At 43.4% G+C, this 20,325-nt stretch overlaps 1 protein-coding gene across 3 annotated transcripts in view; it reads right to left on the bottom strand.

Moving 5' to 3' along the window:
- LOC139264340 (E3 ubiquitin-protein ligase RNF38) overlaps positions 1-20,325 on the bottom strand; it is a 302,131-nt gene that overhangs the window by 233,016 nt on the left and 48,790 nt on the right. The gene's annotated exons all lie outside the window — the stretch shown is intronic.

Raw genomic sequence — 20,325 nt, 5'->3', positions numbered from 1 at the left:
CGGACGGAGAAGGAAGCGCTGCAAAAAGGAGAGCGGTCCTCCTCACAGTCTGTGGGGCACCGACCTACAGCCTCATGAAGAATCTTCTGGCTCCAGTGAAACCCACAAATAAGTCGTATGAGGAGCTGTGAACATCTGTGGTTCGGGAGCATCTTAACCCAAGGGGAGAGCGTGCTGATGGCGAGGTATCGGTTCTACATGTACCAGCAATCTGAAGGTCAGGAAGTGGCGAGCTATGTCGCCGAGCTAAGGCGATTTGCAGGACAATGTGAGTTTGATGACTACCTGGAGCAGATGCTCAGAGACTTTTTTGGACTGGGCATTGGCCACGAGACCATCCGACAAAAACCTTTGACTGTAGAGACACCAACTCTCAGTAAGGCCATTGCGATAGCACAGGCGTTTATGTCCACCAGTGATAACACCAAACAAATCTTTCAGCACACAAGTGCTAGCAATGTTCATAAATTAACTGGAACTGTGTTTGCGAGCAGAAATGTACAGGGCAGAAACCACGAGTCTGCAACTGCCAGCAGGCCTCAGGTGACCCAGATGACTGAGTCCGCAACAAAGGATGAATGCAAGGCAATTCTCATCTTGTTGGCGTTGTGAAGGCTTCCATTCAGCCTATTCATGCCTCTTCAAAGAGTATGTTTGCAAGAGCTGTGGAACAATGGGGCACCTCCAACGAGCTTGCAAACGAGCTGCAAGCTCTGCAAAACCTGCTAACAACCAGGTGGCAGAGGAAAATCGGTCCATGGTGGATGAAAGCAATTTCGAGCCTGAGAGAGGACACAGATGCTGAAGTACATGGGGTGCACACATTTGAGACGCAATGTCCACCTATAATGCTAAACGTAAAATTGAATGGCTTACCCGTAGCCATGGAACTGGACACTGGCGCTAGCCAATCCATCATGAGTAAAAAGATGTTTGAGAGACTGTGGTGCAACAAGGCATTCAGACCAGCCCTGAGCCCCATCCACACGAAACTGAGAACATACACCAAAGAGCTAATCACTGTCCTGGGCAGCGCCATGGTCAAGGTCACCTATGAGGGCACGGTGCACAAACTGCCACTCTGGATTGTCCCGGGCGATAGCCCCTCACTGCTTGGAAGGAGCTGGCTGGGTAAAATCCACTGGAATTGGGATGACATCCGAGCACTATCACATGTCGATGAGGCCTCATGTACCCAGGTTCTTAACAAATTTCCTTCCCTTTTTGAGCCAGGCATTGGAAACTTTTCCGGGGCGAAGATGCGGATCCACTTGTCCCAGAGGCATGACCCATTCACCACAAGGCGCGAGCGGTACCTCACATGATGAGGAAGCGAGTGGAAATCAAGCAGGACAGGCTGCAACGCGAGGGCATCATCTCCCCAGTGGAATTCAGCGAGTGGGCCAGCCAGATTGTTCCAGTACTCAAAAGTGATGGCACGGTCAGGATTTGCGGTGATTATAAAGTAACTATTAATCGTTTCTCGCTACAGGACCAATACCCGCTACCTAAGGCAGACAACCTATTTGCGATGCTGGCAGGAGGCAAGACATTCACCAAGCTCGACCGGACTTCGGCCTACATGATGCAGGAGCTGGAGGAGTCTTCGAAGGGCCTCACCTGCATCAACACGCACAAGGGACTGTTCATCTACAACAGATGCCCGTTTGGAATTCGGTCGGCTGCAGCGATCTTCCAGAGAAACATGGAGAGCCTACTCAAGTCGGTACCACACACGGTGGTCTTTCTGGACAACATATTGGTCACGGGTCAGGACACCGCCGAGCACCTACAAAACCTGGAGGAGGTCCTCCAGCGACTGGATCGCGTAGGACTGTTGCTGAAGAGGTCGAAATGCGTCTTCCTTGCAACAGAAGTGGAGTTTTTGGCGAGAAAGATCGCGGCGGACGGCATTCGGCCCACAGACACCAAGACAGAGGCTATCAGGAACGTGCCCAGGCCACAGAACGTCATGGAGCTGCGGTCGTTCCTGGGACTCCTCAACTATTTTGGTAACTTCCTACCTGGGTTAAGCCTGCCTTTTAGAGCCCCTACATGTGTTATTGCGCAAAGGTGAGAACTGGATATGGGGGGGAAAAAATCAAGTAATTGCTTTTGAGAAAACCAGAAACATTTTATGCTCCAACAAACTGCTTCTATTATATAAGTTGTGTAAAAGACTTGTGCTAGCATGTGACCCAACTCCGTACGGAGTCGGGTGTGTATTACAACAAGCTAACGTTGCAGGGAAGTTGCAACCTGTCGCCTATGCTTCCAGGAGCTTGTCTAAGGCCGAGAGGGCCTACAGCATGATTGAGAAAGAGGCATTAGTGTGTGTGTTCGGGGTAAAGAAAATGCATCAGTACCTGTTTGGCCTCAAATTTGAGCTGGAAACCGATCACAAGTCCCTCACATCCCTGTTCGCTGAAAACAAGGGGATAAATACTAATGCCTCAGCCCGCATACAAAGATGGGCACTCGCGCTATCAGCGTATAACTATACCATCCGCCACAGGTCAGGCACCGAGAACTGTGCGGATGCTCTGTCGGCTACCATTGCCCACCACGGGAGTGGAAATGGCGCAGCCTGCAAACTTGTTGATGGTGGCGCAGCCCGCAGACTTGTTGATGGTCACAGAAGTGTTTGAAAATGATAACTCACCTGTCACGGCCCGCCAGATTAGGACTTGGACCAGCCAAGATCCTCTGCTGTCCCTAGTAAAAAAAACTGTGTACTGCATGGGAGCTGGGCCAGCATCCCCATTGAAATGCAAGACTGAGAATTTTTTTTAAAATCGATGTGTTGCTTGACTGGGAGCCAATGTAGGTCAGCAAGAGGGGTGATGGGTGAACGGGACTTGATGGCTTACATCCTAGGGTCTTAAAAGAAGTGGCTGCAGAGATAGTGGATGCATTGGTTGTAATCTACCAAAAGTCCCTGGATTCTGGGGAGGTCCCAACGGATTGGAAAACCGCAAATGTAACGCCCCGATTTAAAAAGTGAGGCGGACAAAAAGCAGGAAACTATAGACCAGTTAGCCTAACATCTGTTGGGAAAATGCTCATGTCCATTATTAAGGAAGCAGTAGCGGGACATTTGGAAAAGCATAATTCAATCAAGCAGAGCCAACATGGTTTTATGAAAGGGAAATCATGTTTGACAAATTTGCTGAAGTTCTTTGAGGATGTAACGAGCAGGGTGGATAAGGGGGAACCAGTGGATGTGGTGTATTTGGATTTCCAGAAGGCATTGATAAGATGCCACATAAAAGGATACTGCACAAGATAAAAGTTCACGGAGTTGGGGGTAATATATTAGCATGCAGAGAAGAATGACCACCTAACAGAAAACAGAGTCGGGATAAATGGATCATTTTCCGGTTGGCAAACAGTGACTAGTGGGGTGCCGCAGGGATTGGTGCTGGGTCCTCAACTATTTACAATCTATATTAATGACTTGGATGAAGTGTCCAAGTGTAATGTAGCCAAATTTGATGATACAAAGATGGGTCGGAAAGCAAATTGTAAGGAGGATGCAAAAAATCTGCAAAGGGATATAGACAGGCTAAGTGAGTGGGCAACAATTTGGCAGATGGAGTATAATGTGGGAAAATGTGAGATTATCTACTTTGGCAGAAAAAAATAGAAAAGCAAATTATAATTTTAAATGGAGAAAAATTGCAAAGTGCTGCAGTACAGAGGGACCTGGAGGCCCTTGTGCATGAAACACAAAAAGTTAGTTACAGCAAGTAATCAGGAAGGCAAGTGGAATGTTGGCCTTTACTGCAAGGGAGATAGAGTATAAAAGCAGAGAAGTCCTGTTACAACTGTGCACGGTATTGGTGAGGCCACACCTAGAGTACTGTGGAGGCTAGGTCATTGAATATATTTAAGGTGAAGATAGACAGATTTTTGAGCGATAAGGGAATAAAGGATTATGGGGAGCAGGCAGGGAAGTGGAGCTGAGTCCATGATCAGATCAGCCATGATATTGAATGGCGGAGCAGGCTCGATGGGCCAGGTGGCCTACTCCTGCTCCTATTTCTTATGTTATGAGTTAGGACACGAGCAGCAGAGCTTTAGATTACCTCACATTTACAGAGGGTAGAATGTGGAAGGCCAGGCAAGAGTGCATTGGAATAGTCAACTCTAGAGGTAACAAAGGCATGGATGAGGGGTTCAGCAGCAGATGATGAGCTGAGGCAGGGCGGAGTCGGGCGATGTTCCAGAGTGAAAATGGGCGGTCTTAGTGAAGGCACGGATATGTGGTCGGAAGCTCATTTTAGGGTCAAATAGAATACCAAGGTTGTGAACAGTCTGGTTTAGCCTCAGACAGTTGCCAGGGAGAGGGATGGAGCAGAGAGAGATGGTGGTAAGGTAGAGCTGGGTGTCATCGGCACACATGTATAAACGGACGCTGTGTTTTCAGATGATTTCGCCGAGGGGCAACAGGTAGATGAGAAATAGGAAGTGGTTCGTGATACCAGAGGCAACGGTGCAGGAGCGGAAAAGGAAGCCATTGTAAGGGAGTCTCTGGTTACATTCGGATAGGCAAAAATAGAACAGGGCGAGTGCAGTCCCACCCAGCTGGATGACGCTGGAGTATCAAAGGCTGCAGACAGGTCGAAAAGGATGAGGAGGGATTGTTTACCTTCGTCACAGTAACATAAATGACATCCTATGTCTTTGATAAGAGCCGTTTCAGTATTGTGGCAGGGGTGGAATCCTGATTGGAGCGATTCAAACATGGATCAAGAGAAATTAGAATCAATCCATCTGATTTAGGCTACTCCTCTTAATTCAAATGATTGGATAATACATTTATCAACACTAAAACAAAGTTCAAATTATCAACAGACTCTGATTTCTAAATGGATTTTGTGTCTTTTTTTTTAAAAAATGGTCAAGAATGTATTTAATATCATTTGAATCCAACTTTGCCTTATCTATCCTGTTACTCTTTTTAACATTGATGGTGTCCTAATAATGAGGTATGACTGTTCATCTTGGTTTCTTAAAAAAAAAGTAGCCTCCTGTAGAATTTTCATTATTGTAGTTAGAGTTGATAAGTTACCAAACTTCAATATTTAAAAAAATATTTAATTCTTGAGTTCTTACAAAAGTTCATGAAAATCTTACAACTATTGAATTAAAAAGTTGCAAATTAATAATTTACGAATGCAATTAATTAATTCTGTTTCCTGGGAATGACGAGGGCATCTTGTCAGAAAACAAGATATAAATACTGATATTTTATGTTCAATTGGGAATTTTTTAAATAATCGTCATTACAACTTTGAGTGACTTTATATTTTTATTCATTTATGCACTCCTTCCAGGAATAATTTATTTACAAAATTTATCCACAATTGGTGTCATGGCGATTAGCCAGTACTGTCTCAATCAGAGATGGAGTACTCCATCCAACATCCGTTACTGCAAACTGGTGCAAATGTTACAGCTACTGGATGATTATGGATGGTGGTTTAATTCAAATCAGGTATTGTATGAAACACTGGCAACCTGCCTTTTCTTACTAGTGACACATAATCTAGGTGCAGACTACATTTTATAATTAAAATCAAGAAATTAAGACTTCTCATTGGGTTTAATTTTTACATTTTTGCAGTACATTTGTTAATATACATGACATACTAGGACAGCAGAATACATACTTGTCCATACTCCATGGCCTCACCCCTCCCTATCTCCAATCTCCTCCACAACCCCCGAAATGTCTGCACTCCTCTAATTCAGCCCTCAAGCATCCTTGATTATAATCGCTCAACTATTGGTGGCTGTGCCTTCTGTTGCCTAGGCCCCAAGCTCTGGAACTTTCTCCCTAAACCTCTGTGCCTCTCTACCTCTTTCCTCCTTCAAGACGCTCCTTAAAACATACCTCTTAGACCAAGCTTTTGGTCACCTGCCCTAATTTCTACTTATGCGGCTCGGTGTCAATTTTTTTAATCTCTTAATACTCCTGTGAAGCGCCTTGGGACGTTTCACTCCGTTAAAAGCGCTATATAAATACAAGTTGTTTCTGCAGTCATTTTTCTTTTACTGTGTTCTTTTAATATGTTATTTGTGCTGCAGCCATTTTTTTTTAAATAAGTATTTCAGATTAAAGTAATAAGATTGTGTGGATAATTCACCTGGTATAATTACTAAATTCGACACATGGCACTAATTTTATCCAAATCCATTCTCAGCGGTGCAGAGGTATGATCCTTGTAATGCTGGTGTTGGAATTATGTACCAAGAGTTATTTTCTGAAAACTTTAATAAGTTTGCAGACAATTATTTTTGAAAGTCTGAGTTAGGAACGGGAGTAGGCTATTCAACCACTTGCGCCTGTTTCGCCATTAATTAGATCATGGCTGATGTGTATCTTAACTCCATTTACTTGCTTTGATTCCATATCCCTCAATATCCTTATCGAGCAAATATCTCTCATTTTTCAAATATTCAATTGACCTAGTCTGAACAGCTTTTTGGGGAGAGATAGTTGCAGATTGCCACTACCCTGCGAGTGAAGAAATGCTTCTTATCACCCCAAATAACCGAGCACTCATTACTCATTTTAATGTTATTCCTCCTTGTTCTGGATTCTCCCACTAGAGGAAATAGTTTCTTCTCTCTACACTATCAAATCCTTTAATCATCTTAAACACCTCTTTAGATCACCCCTTAATCTTCTACACTCAAGGGAATACAAGACTAGTCTATGCAACCTGTCCTCATAGCTTATCCCTCTAAACCTCAGTATCATTTTTCTGAATCTGCACTGTATCCTCTCCAAGACAAATATATCCAGTACAGATCCCTGGAGGACACTACTCGTCACATTCTGCCAATTGGAATATATACAAATTATCCTTACTCTTTGCCTCTTCCCTTCTAATCTAGTCCCTACCCATTTAAAAAAAAACTGGTTGCCTCTAATTCCATGGGTTTTCATTTTTGCTGACAATCACGTGTGTGGAACTTGATCAAATGCCTTCCGGTAGTCCATATAAATAACATCCATAAACATTCCCTTATCAACCACATTAGTGGCCTTCTCAAAAAATTCAACTAGGTTAGACATACACGACTTACTCTATAGAAATACATGCTTGCTCTCTCTGATCAATTCAGATTTTGGAAGGTCATGACTAAAGCATCTGCAATTTTCTCACCTACTTCTTTTAATACCCTGGGATGGAAACCATCAGATCCTGGAAATTTGTTAATCTTCAGTTTCATTATTTTCTCTATTACCATTTTTTAAACTTGTATTGAATCTAGTAAGTTCCTCCCCTTGATTTATGTTTAGTTTTCCCTCATATCTCTGGCATTACAAACATGGATCCACAGAGAGTCTAACATTTCCAGTATACACAACAATGAATTGCAAGTGGTCCCTCAAAGCTGGGTTGAGACTATGGTGTCAGCTTTGGCTTGGCGATAGCATTCGCACCAGAGTCAGAAAGACGTTGGTTCAAGTTCCATTCTCAGACTTGAAGACATAATCTCGATTGATACCTCAGTGCAATACTGAGGAGTGCTGTACTGTTGGAGGTGCTGTCGTTCAGATGATGTGAAACTGAGGTCTGCCCTCTCAGGTGGACATAAAAGATCACATGGCACTATTAGAATAAGAGCAGTTCTCCCTGGTGTCTTGGCCTATATTTATCCTTCAACCAACATTACTAAAACCAGATTTATCTGGCCATTCTTTTTATGGGATCTTGCGTATACAAATTGGCTGCTGCATATTCTACATTAAGACAGTAACTACACTTCAACAAGTACTTAATGGGCTGCAAATCACTTTTGGAGGTCCTGTGGTTGTGAAGTGCACTATGTAAATGCAAGTTATTCTTTTTAATCTTATAAATTAGAAAAAGACAATATAGTATAATATGACCTTGAAGGTTAATTTTCTGTACATTTACTGCAATGGCAGGAAATATTCTGATAGCATTGGTTAGATGTTTTGTGATATAGTCATGTGTATTTACACATAGCCAAATACAGTACTGCATTAAGCCAAGTAACAGGCAACTGCTGGAATCCTGGAGGCTGAAATCATTCTGGATCTGTATGAAATTTGCCATGGAATTGCTGTTGCTGTCCTGAAATTATTCTAATGACAAGATAATTGAATAATTTATATTACAAATCTATCTCAATCATGACAATATATTTTGTTGCAGAAAATGTTGAATTTTCACATCACAAGTGCAGTCTACCTAATATGTTCAGCACTGAGCCAAACAATCGGACAAGCAGCATATTTAAAATTCAATGGTGTAATATTACAAAGCAAAGCAAAAAGCTAGTTAGCATGAACAATTTTTGCACTGTTGTAACTCGTTTAATTCAGTCTCATTTTAGAATGCATCAAATAGATTATCAGGCTTCCTTTTTCCAGTATTGCCTGTAGTTTCCTAATTGGACTTTGATAACAGCAACAGTCACTGCATGTTTTGATAACTTCTGGGTTATAAAATAAGTTACACAAGAGTTTATATAAACTTTCAGGTCTTCCTTTTAATTCAACGGAATACAAATATAAATCATCTTACTACCACTCAGGAGGTTGGAATAAAAGGTCATCGTAACGGTTACAAATTTCAATCTGCCTTAGATAGTTGGCCAGAATTTGCAGTCAAAATAGTGTTGAGGCTAATGGCACTTGCCATTATTTATGCGTAAATGGTACTTTAGGCGAGGAGCAGATGCCAATATCCAAAAGTTGGAGTCCAATTGCGCGGCTTTACCATTAGCTTTGCGAAAAACAGCATTTCACTGTCTGCCTCATCATTGAAATGCATTGAATGTCATATCGTTGCTGTATTTGCGCAGTAGGTACGACTAAACCCATTGCAGATATTTAGGGCTAGTAATTAGTAGCCCAAGTACCCTTTTAACTATGTGGTAATTGTTAATTACTGCCAATGAATCTGTATGGCATTGAAAATTAACTATTACAAGTGTGAAGTCTCATTCCTTCAGGTTTTGAATTTTTCGGGGAGACTTTAAAAATGTCAATTTTTAGATTAACATTTGTTTTCTTACTTTTCCTTTGTCTCTTTTTCCTCTCTCTCGCAATCCAATCTTTCTTTCCCTCTCTTTCAGTCCCTGATTTGACATTGACTTCACTCATGCTAATTCACCCTCCTTCCCAGTCCTGTTTGTGTTTATTTCTCAATCCTTAAATCTCATTAGTTAAGGAGATGTTTTGTTGGATGCCCTGTTCATTCAGAACCCAGGTGCTGGGTTTCTCTCTCTGCGCGGTTATCAGCTCGCACTTTCAGCAACTTTGTGAGGAAATATTTTTTGCGCTGACAGGTGCAGGGGTGAGTCTAACAACCAATGCAGTTAGAAGCCCTGCCACAGAAAATTCTGACCCATAATAGGCAGACTTTAGTGAGATGAGACCAGATACTAATCATCAAGGTGCTTTATTTTACAGACGACAAAACAAAGTTATTTCACTTAACTTCAAATCCTTCCTTGTGAATAAGAAAAGAAAACTACGCAGCTCTATCCCAGTTAATGAGCTAAATAATGCTTGCTTTTAGTCCATCTCATGGTAACAGACCAAAGCTTACACAGGCTTGGTCTGTACTAGTTTTACAATAAACTTCAAGGTCTGCACTCATCATCATAGGCAGTCCCTCGAAATTGAGGAAGACTTGCTTCTACTCTAAAAGTAAGTTAGTTAAACTACATACTTTCTCTCAGCAGACTATCCTGATTGGCTTTGAACGTGGGTTTTCTGTTTTTGTTACATTTGCTCACAGAAAGTGGGTTAGTCCCTCTGACTGCTTCCCTATTTAAATCTCGTCATAGCCTTGCTCCTCCCCATTTCTAACCTCCTCCAACTCTAGAACCCGTTCCTCCCAACTTTCTGTTCCTCTGACTCTGGCCTTTTTAATGTGTATCCCCTCCCATTGCCCCACCACTGACAGCCATGCTTTCAACTGTATAGGCCCCCCGTTCTGGAATTTTTTTTTTCGTAGCCAATCTTTCCAATTCTTTGTCAGATCACAAACGCCAGAGGTCACCTTGCACACATCAAGGATCACCCTGCGCTAATGCTCTTAGCCAAAAGGCCTAGAGCCCAAGCACCGTTCCTGGAAGTACTGCAATACCAGGTTCGTGCCATGGAAGTGGATGGGTCAGCAACCCCACACACCTCCGTGGAGGTGGATGGGTCAAGCCATCCCACCCACCTCCTATTTGCCCCCCGTTCTGGAATGTCCCACCCTAAATCCCTTCACGTCGAAGATCCTCCTTAGAATCCCACTTCTTTGACCAAGCTTTTGATCATCCTCCTCCTTTAGCTTAGGATGGCATTGGATGGCCACGGGTAAAGATGTTCAGCAGAGCTGACTAGGGAGCTGCCGTCCCTGGCGCCATCTTGCTTGTCTCTTCCCCCACCACTGTTTAAGTCTAAGTTTAAGCTTTAGTCCCCCCCGGCCATAAACGCAGGTGCATTTTCCACCCCCAAAAGCATAAACCCATGCTGCACAGATACCAACCTGGACCCATCTATCGGACCTCTCTGCAGCACCAAGAGCCTCCTTGACCTCTCTACTACACCTGTAACTCGCTCCTTTTCCAAATTCCAAGGATTTGGAACTAATTCTCCCAAGTCTGAACTATGTCCTCCTTCTCCCAATCCGGCGGTGTCCTTCGCAGTCCCTTCAGCCAGTTCGGAGCCAGCGATTCCGGAGTCCTCTCAGCCGGCGGCCCAATCTGCGAAGGCGAAAGCAGCTGGAGGAGCATCGGCAGAGCCACTGCCAGACAAGTGGCGCAGTCAATGGCGACGGCCACTCCGACTTCTCGCACGACCCTTCGAGAAGCGAAAATGGAGCAGGGCCCCAACGTGTCTCACCCCCCTCCCCTCATCACACCTCAGTTCTCCCACCACCTCTCCTGAAAGCACTGCTCAGTGCCAAGCTTACGGCTCGCATCCCACCATAGGCAACTAGCCCCAACCGTTGAGCCTGGTCTCCAGTAGTCTTGGACCCCATTGTAACTGGACCAAGATCTTGCTCTGCTAAGCCCGTGTGGTAGCTGGTGTGCAACGACCACCCAACGTTAAAAGAACTCACACACAGGCATCTTCCACCCTTCAAAATGAAGTTCCGGATCTTTCACTTAGTGCCCATTTTGTCAGATTACGCCCGTGAAGCACATTGTGACATTGATCTTATTAACTGGCGGAGCAGGCTCGAGGGGCCAAAAGGCCGACTCCTGCTCCTATTTCTTGTTATGTTCTTATTTTTCTACGGCAACAGTGCTAAAAATGTCAGTTTTTGTTAGTCAGTGATTCACCAATTGGCCCATCAAAAAAAACAGCTGCCTCCCCCTCTCCAAGGACAAGAGATTTCTTGGCACAAATCCATACTGGACTCAAATGAATCAGTTATCACAATGATAGTAAGTGTGGATGTCCTTAGAAATAACATTGTCCCCAGTGTGAACACATATTCACTATCTGGCTCAGCAACTGCAGCATACAGCTGTAAAGAAAGAATTTGAAACCTGTGTGAACCCACTTGAATTTCACGTTAAAATCATAAAATAGTGCAGCAAAGACGAGAGCCATTTGGTTCATCGCATCTGCGCCGGCTCTTTTGAAGAGTAATCCAGTGAGTCTGACACACCAACTCTTTCCCCATATACCTGCAATTTGTTCTCCTTTAAATAGTTATCCAATTCCCTTTGAACGCTACCATTTAATCTATTTCCACCACTATCAGGCAGTACATTCCAAATCCTAATCATGGCACCTCTGGTTCTTTTGTCAAAAACCATAAATCTGTACGCTCTGGTTACTGACCTTTCAGCCATTGGAAACAGTTTCTTTATTTACTCTATCTAAACCTTGCAGGACTTCAAACACCTCTATCAAATCTCTCCTTAACCACCTCTGCTTAAAAGGAGAACAACCTCAGTTTCTCCAATCTACCCACGTAACAGTAATCCCTCATCCCTGGAGCCATTCTAGTAAATCTCTTTTGTACTCTCTCCAAAGCCTTCACGTCCTTCCTAAAGTGTGCTGCCCGGAATTGGATACAATACTCCAGCTGGGGCTGAACTAATGTTTTATATAGGCTTAGCACAACTTTGTGGCTTTTGTACTCGATACCTCTTTATAAAAGACCAGAATCCCATATGTTTCATTAACAGCTTTGTTAATTTGTCCTGCCACCTTCAAAGATTTGTGCGCAAACAGCCCCAGTTCTCTGTTCTTGCGCGCCCTTTAAAATTGTACCATTTAGCTTGTATTGTCTCTTATCATTCTTCTAACAAAATGTATCACCTCACATATTTCTAGAAACATAGAAAATAGGTGCAGGAGTAGGTGCAGGCCATTCGGCCCTTCAAGCCTGCACCACCATTCGATAAGATCATGGTTGATCATTCCCTCAGTACCCCTTTCCTGCTTTCTCTCCATACCCCTTGATCCCTTTAGCCGTAAGGACCATATCTAACTCCCTCTTGAATATATCCAATGAACTGGCATCTGCGCAGGGAATTCCACAGGTTAACAACTCTGAGTGAAGTTTCTCCTCATCTCAGTCCTAAATGGCCTACCTCTTATCCTAAGACTATGTCCCCTGATTCTGGACTCCCCTAACATCGGGAACATTCTACCCGCATCTAACCTGTCCCGCCCCATCAGAATCTTATATGTTTCTATGAGATCCCCTCTCATCCTTCTAAACTCCAATGTATAAAGGCCCAGTTGATCCAGTCTCTCCTCATATAGCAGTCCTGCCATCCCAGGAATCAGTCTGGTGAACCTTCGCTACACTCCCTCAATAGCAAGAATGTCCTTTCTCAGATTAGGAGACCAAAACTGAACACAATATTCCAGGTGAGGTCTCACCAAGGCCCTGTACAACTTCAGTAAGACCACCCTGCTCCTATACTCAAATCCCCTTGCTATGAAGGCCAACATACCATTTGCCTTCTTCACCGCCTGTAGTACCTGTATGCCAACTTTCAATGACTGATTAACCATGACATCCAGGTCTCGTTGCACCTCCCCTTTTCCTAATCTGCCACCATTCAGATAATATTCTGTCTTTGTGTTTTTGCCCCCAAAGTGGATAACCTCACATTTATCCACATTATACTGCATCTGCCATGCATTTGCCCACTCATCTAACCTGTCCAAGTCACCTTGCAGCCTCCTAGCCTCCCCCTCACAGCTCACACCGCCATCCAGTTTAGTGTCATCTGCAAACTTGAAGATATTACACTCAAGTCCTTCATCAAAATCATTGATGTATATTGTAAATAGCTGGGATCCCAGCACTTGAGCCCTACGGCACTCCATTAGTCACTGCCTGCCATTTTGAAAAGGACCTGTTTATCCCGACTCTCTGCTTCCTGTCTGCCAACCAATTCTCTATCCACGTCAGTATATTACCCTCAATACCCTGTGCTTTGATTTTGCACACCAATCTCTTGTGTGGGACCTTGTCAAAAGCCTTTTGAAAGTCCAAATGCACTACATCCACTGGTTCTCCCTTGTCCACTCTGCGAGTTACATCCTCAAAAAATTCCAGAAGATTTGTCAAGCATGATTTCCCCTTCATAAATCCATGTTGACTTGGATCCTGTCACTGCTTTCCAAATGCGCTGCTATATCATCCTTAATGATCGATTCCAACATTTTCCCCACTACGGATGTCAGGCTAACCGGTCTATAATTACCTGCTTTCTCTCTCCCTCCCTTTTTAAAAAGTGGTGTTATATTAGCTACCCTCCAATCATAGGAACTGATCCCGAGTCGATAAGGCTGTTGGAAAATGATCACCAATGCATCCACTATTTCTAGGGCTACTTCCTTAAGTACTCTGGGATGCAGATTATCAGGCCCCGGGGATTTATCAGCCTTCAATCCCATCAATTTCCCCAACACAATTTCCCATGTAATAAGGATATCCTTCAGTTCCTCCTTCTCACTAGACACTCGGTCCCCTAGTACATCCAGAAGGTTATTTGTGTCTTCCTCCGTGAAGACAGAACCAAAGTATTTGTTCAATTGGTCTGCCATTTTTTGTTCCCCATTATAAATTCACCTGAATCCGATTGCAAGGGACCTAAGTTTGTCTTCACTAATCTTTTTCTCTTCACATATCTATAGAAGCTTTTGCAGTTTTTATGTTCCCGGCAAGCTTCTTCTCGTACTCTATTTTCCCCCTCTTAATTAAATCCTTTGTCCTCCTCTGCTGAATTCTAAATTTCTCCCAGTCCTCCGGTTTGTTGCTTTTTCTGGTCAATTTATATGACTCTTCCTTGGATTTAACACTATCCTTAATTTCCCTTGTTAGCCAAGGTTAAAGCCAGCTTCCCCATTTTATTTTTACTCCAGACAGGGATGTACAATTGCTGGAGTTCATCCATGTGATCTTTAAATGTTTGCCATTGCCTATCCACCGTCAACCCTTTAAGTATCATTTGCCAGTCTATTCTAGCCAATTCACGCCTCAAACCATCGAAGTTACCTTTCCTTAAGTTCAGGACCCTAGTTTCTGAATGAACTGTGTCACTCCCTATCTTAATAAAGAATTCTACCATGTTATGGTCACTCTTCCCCAAGTGGCCTCGCACAACAAGATTGCTAATTAGTCCTCTCTCATTACACATCACCCAGTCTAGGATGGCCAACCCTCGAGTTGGTTCCTCGACATATTGGTCTCAAAAACCATCCCTAATACACTCCAGGAAATCCTCCTCCACCGCATTGCCACCAGTTTGGTTAGCCCAATCAATATGTAGATTAAAGTCACCCACGATAACTGTTGTACCTTTTTGCATGCATCCCTAATTTCTTCTTTGATGCTGACCCAACCTTACTACTACTGTTTAGTGATCTGTACACAACTCCCACTAGCATTTTCTACCCCTTGGTATTCCGTAGCTCCACCCATACGGATTCCACATCATCCAAGCTAATGTCCTTTCTTACTATTGCATTAATTTCCTCTTTAACCAGCAATGCCACCCTACCTCATTTTCCTTTCTGTCTATCCTTCCTAAATGTTGAATACCCCTGGATGTTGAGTTCCCAGCCTTGGTCACCCTGGAACCATGTCTCCATGATGCCAATTACATCATACCTGTTAACTGCTATCTGCGCAGTTCATTCGGCCACCTTATTCCGAAAACTCCTCGCATTGAGGCACAGAGCCTTCAGGCTTGTCTTTCTGACACACTTTGCCCTTTTAGAATTTTGGTGTAATGTGCCCCTTTTTGCCTTAGGTTTCTCTGCCCTCCACTTTTACTTTTCTTCTTTCTAGCTTTTGCTTCTGCCCCCATTCTACTTCCCTCTGTCTCCCTGCATAGGTTCCCATCCCCCTGCCATATTAATTTAACTCCTCCCCAACAGCACTAGCAAACACTCCCGCTAGGACACTGGTTCCAGTCCTGCCCAGGTGCCGACTGTCCGATTTGTACTGGTCCCACCTCCCCCAGAACCGGTTCCAATGTCCCAGGAATTTGAATCCCTCCCTTGTGCACCACTCCTCAAGCTACGTATTCATCGGAGCTATCCTGCAATTCCTACTCTGATTGGAACGTGGCATTGGTAGCAATCTTGAGATTACTACTTTTGAGGTCCTACTTTTTAATTTAGCTTCTAGCTCCCTATATTCGTCTTGTAGGACCTCATCCCATTTTTTACTTATATCGTTGGTACCTATATGCTCCACGACAACTGGCTGTTCACCCTCCCTTTTCAGAATGTCCTGCACCCGCTCGGAGACATCCTTGACCCTTGCACCAGGGAGGCAACATATCACTCTGGAATCTCTGTTGCGGCCGCAGAAACGTCTATTCCCCTTACAATTGAATCCCCTATCACTATAGCTCTCCCACTCTTTTTCCTGCCCTCCTGTGCAACAGAGCCACTCACGATGCCATGAACCTGTCTGCTGCTGCCCTCCCCTGATGAGTCATCTCCCTCAACAGTACCCAAAGCGGTGTATCTGTTTTGCAGCGGGTTGACAGCAGGGGACCCCTGCACTACCTTTCTTGCATTGCTCTTCCTGTTGGTCATCCATTCCCTATCTGGCTGTGTATCCTTTACCTGCGGTAAGACCAACTCACTAAACGTGCTAGTCACATCATTCTCAGCATCGTGGATGTTCCAGAGTTCATCCATCCACAGCTCCAGTGCCGCAATGCGGTCAGTCAGGAGCTGCAGGTGGATGCACTTCCCGCACACGTAGTAGTCAGGGACACCGGAAGCATCCCTGACTTCCCACATAGTACAGGAGGAACATAACATGTGTCCGAGCTGTCCTGCCATGACTTAACCCTTAGATAAACTTAAATTGGCAACAATGCTAAAGGTTACTTACTGATATAGAAAAGAAAAAGAAAAACTACTTACCAATCACTTACCCCTTTGGGCTGTGACGTCATCTTTCGATTGCTTTCTACTTTTTTGCCTCCCCACTGCAGCTGCACCAGTAGGCTTCTTGTAGGCCTCACCAACGTCCCGCTCTGCCTCAACAAACTCCCACTGCTCTTTCCAAATGCTGGGCCTCTTGTAGGCCTCACCAACGTCCCACTCCGCCTCCTCGACGAACTCCCGCTGCCCCCTCCGACTGCTGGGCCTCTTGTAGGCTTCACCAATGTCCCGCTCCGCCTCCTCGACGAATGAATCTGCCATGTGTCTGTCCATTCCATACAGCCTATGTCCTCCTGCTGATTACCACCTCCTGCCCTCCCTCAGCTGATGAATCATTACACCTCCATGTTGAACACCACATGGAAGAAGCACTGAGCGTAGCAAGGGCACAGAATGTACTCTGGGTTTGGGACTTCAATGTCCATCACCAAGAGTAGCTCAGTAGCACCACTACTGACCGAGCTGGCTGAGGCCTGAAGGACATAGCTGCCAGACTGGGCCTGTGGCAGGTGGTGAGAGAACCAACACGAGGGAAAAACATACCTGACCTCGTCCCCACCATTCTACCTGTCATAGATGCATCTGTCTATGACAGCATTGGTAGCAGTGACCACCGCACAGTCATTGTGGAGACAAAGTTCCATCTTCATACTGAAAACACCCTCCATTGTGTTGTGTGGCACTACCACCATGCTAAATGGGATGGATTCAGAACAGATCTAGCAGCTCAAAACTGGGTATCCATGAGGCGCTGTGGGCCATCAGCAGCAGCAGAATTGTATTCCACCACAATCTGTAACCTCATGGCCTGGCATATCCCTCACTCTACCATTACCATCAAGCCAGGGATCAACCCTGGTACAATGACAAGTGTAGAAGAGCATGCCAGGAGCAGCACCAGGCATACCAAAAAATGAGGTGCTAACCTAGGAAAGCTGCAACACAGTATGCTAAAAGCATTAGCACCATGCCAAAGACAGGGCTAAGCAATCCCACAATAATGGATCAGATCAAAGCTCTGCAGTCCTGCCACATCCAGTTGTGAATGGTGGTGAACCATTAAACAAGCAATGGCAGGAGGAGGCTCAATGAATATCCCCATCTTCAATGGTGGCGGAGCCCAGCAAGCGAGTGAAAAAGACAAGGCTGAAGCGTTTGCAACCATCTTCAGCCAGTAGTGCCGAGAGGATGATCCATATCGGCCTCCTCCCGAGGTCCCCACCATCACAGAAGCCAGTCTTCAGCCAATTCAATTCACTCCATGTGATATCAAGAAACGGCTGAGCACACTGAGCACACCATCTTCTCAAGGGCAATTAGGAATGGGCAATAAATGCTGGCCTTCCCAGAGACGTCCACATCCCATAAACGAATTTAAAAACATGTTACTATCTTACTCACTGTTTACTACACTTCCAAGTTTCGTGTCATCTGCGAATTTCAAAATTGTGCCCTATACTCCTAAACAGCCATTCACCACAATTCTATCACTTAGCCTATTTTGTATCCATGCTCCTAATGACCCATTTTTCCCATGGGCTTCAATTTTGCGAACGTCTATTATGTGGTAATTTAACACCTTTTGAAAGTGCATATACACAACAACTGCCGAGAGCATGCAGAAATCAAGCACAGGCAGCGGAAAGAGCGTGCGGCAAACCAGTCCCATCCACCCTTTCCCTCAACGACTATCTATCCCACCTGTGACAAGGACTGTAGTTTCTGTATTGGACTGTTCAGCCACCTAAGGACTCATTTTTAGAGTGAAAGCAAGTCTTCCAAGATTCCGAGGGACAGCCTATGGACCTTTGGATTCTCTTTTATGTTGGCTGTCAATCTAGTCTCATACTGTCTCTTTAACTTGACAGCAATTCATTTCCAAATCCCTTATGTGGAAAAGTGTGCAAAAAATCCTGAAACATGACATTAACTTATATTTAAAAAAATGTGGAAAAACGTTATAATTTTTGTCCAATTCTCAAAATATTGCTATAGCAGGACTTTTAAGAACATTTTCTCCTTGAAAAAGCTTCCCATCAGGTGTAAACACAAAGTCGTTAAAGAGGGATGCAATTTGTTCCAAATGCAGTGCTGTTGCTACTTCAGCATACAGGAACCAGTGAGTTTTTCCAGTAGACAAAGGTTTTACTGCAGATTTTCTGACCGACTTTGCAGAAGGGGGTTGTAAATCTGATAGCAAATTGAACGATTAAATTTAGGATAAATATTAACTATACACAAATACTGTCAGCTTTCCAGTTCTAATATTTGATATATACAGTGGGAAGGTACTATTCATAGATAATATACTGTCAGCTCAGCATACCAGCACAGGGCTATGCCACGGTGTGTAGGGAATTCAAAGCTAATGTACCATAAATTATGATTACTATTGCACTACTCCAGATTTCAGTCACAGAAAACCTAAAGTTTCGAGGACCACACAAGCCTGTCCTAATTCTTATTCTAGAAATGAACTTTCAATGGCACAACAAAGTTCACTCATATTTCTGTAATAGCCATTGTGATGTAAAAATGTGTTACATCCTTGTAGAGTTTGGATCAGAGTATTTTGATACCTGAAAGTGTTAATGCCAACTTTTATTTTGTTTCCAAATTTCTGGACTTTCACTGAAGTACAGCCACAGCAACATTGTTTGAGGTTTGCATCATACCAGTCAGACGTTTTTCATTTACCAGTCTGGTTGGTTTCCAGTAAACATTTCAAGTCAAAACTCCAGACAAATAATTTACTAGGAAACCTGAATTTAAAGAGCCGCACATATCTCATCAAGACAAAGGCATGTGATTGTGGTTACATTCTTATGTGCAGCTATCATCCATCACTTTTTCCCCATTTCAATTGGTTAGCAATGTAAAACTTAACTTATTAAATCTCATGATTACAGAAACATTGTAACTTCAAAAAGAAACGTAGCAAAGTTTTTTTCGAAGCACTCTATAGTTAATGAACTCTACGAAGATCAACTATCTTCTTAGAGCATGTATTTTGATTCCTGCCCTTAAACCTCTACTAAAAAGAATTGGGAGAAATCACATTGCAAATGGTCACTTGCTTTATTTTTTTAAAACCTTTTCAGTCTGCCATTTCTGTAATAGCTGAGAACTGATAAAAATCGATGAAATTGGGGAAGTAAACGAGCATAATGAAAATACCAAACTGGAGTTTCAGACAAATCAGACTTCATGAACAGTCAAGTAACACTTCAAGTCAGCCAAACCACTACTATAGGAACATATGTCCACAAAGCATTCTGCTCACAGAATGGGAACTGCAGACCCATTAGAATTTTAATTAAATCTCTTATCTTTGACAAACAATTTTAAAGTGTAAGGAAGATTAATATTGCCATTATTTATTTGAAATAATGTTCCAACGGCACGCTGGAGCGAAGATAGACAGAGGAACATTGTTTTTAACATGTGTAGGTTTCATTAGTAAATAAATTATCAGGTATATTTATGGCGCAAAACCAAGTTCAGCTTCTATTATCCACCTTTATCATAAAATCATGTCAACAGACTTGGGAGATCAAGCGATAATAGAATACTTGTACTTTCTACACTGTGGTCTGCTTTAGTTAAATAGCAATACAATAAAACCACATTTTGGCCAAAAGCCACGCTAACAAAACTCAGGTTCACACCACACCTGAGCAAGGCTCAATACCACACGGGGCCTCTATGATAAATAAATACATTTGCACACTCAACAGAATGTCGACCCTGGCAAAAGTATCTTAACAGTAAGAATAGTAGAATTCAAAGGATAAAAGTGAAATTGGAGATACAAAGTAACAAAAGATTTAATGAATGCGAGCAGATTCCCCCATGGTGTTATTCATGGTAAGTCAGAGTACGCATTTTATAACAAT

This window comes from Pristiophorus japonicus, chromosome 1 (assembly GCF_044704955.1).
Source record: "Pristiophorus japonicus isolate sPriJap1 chromosome 1, sPriJap1.hap1, whole genome shotgun sequence".
NCBI lineage: Eukaryota > Metazoa > Chordata > Chondrichthyes > Pristiophoridae > Pristiophorus > Pristiophorus japonicus.
Note: the sequence above shows the minus strand (reverse complement) of the source record. Positions and strands in the feature narration are given on the sequence as shown.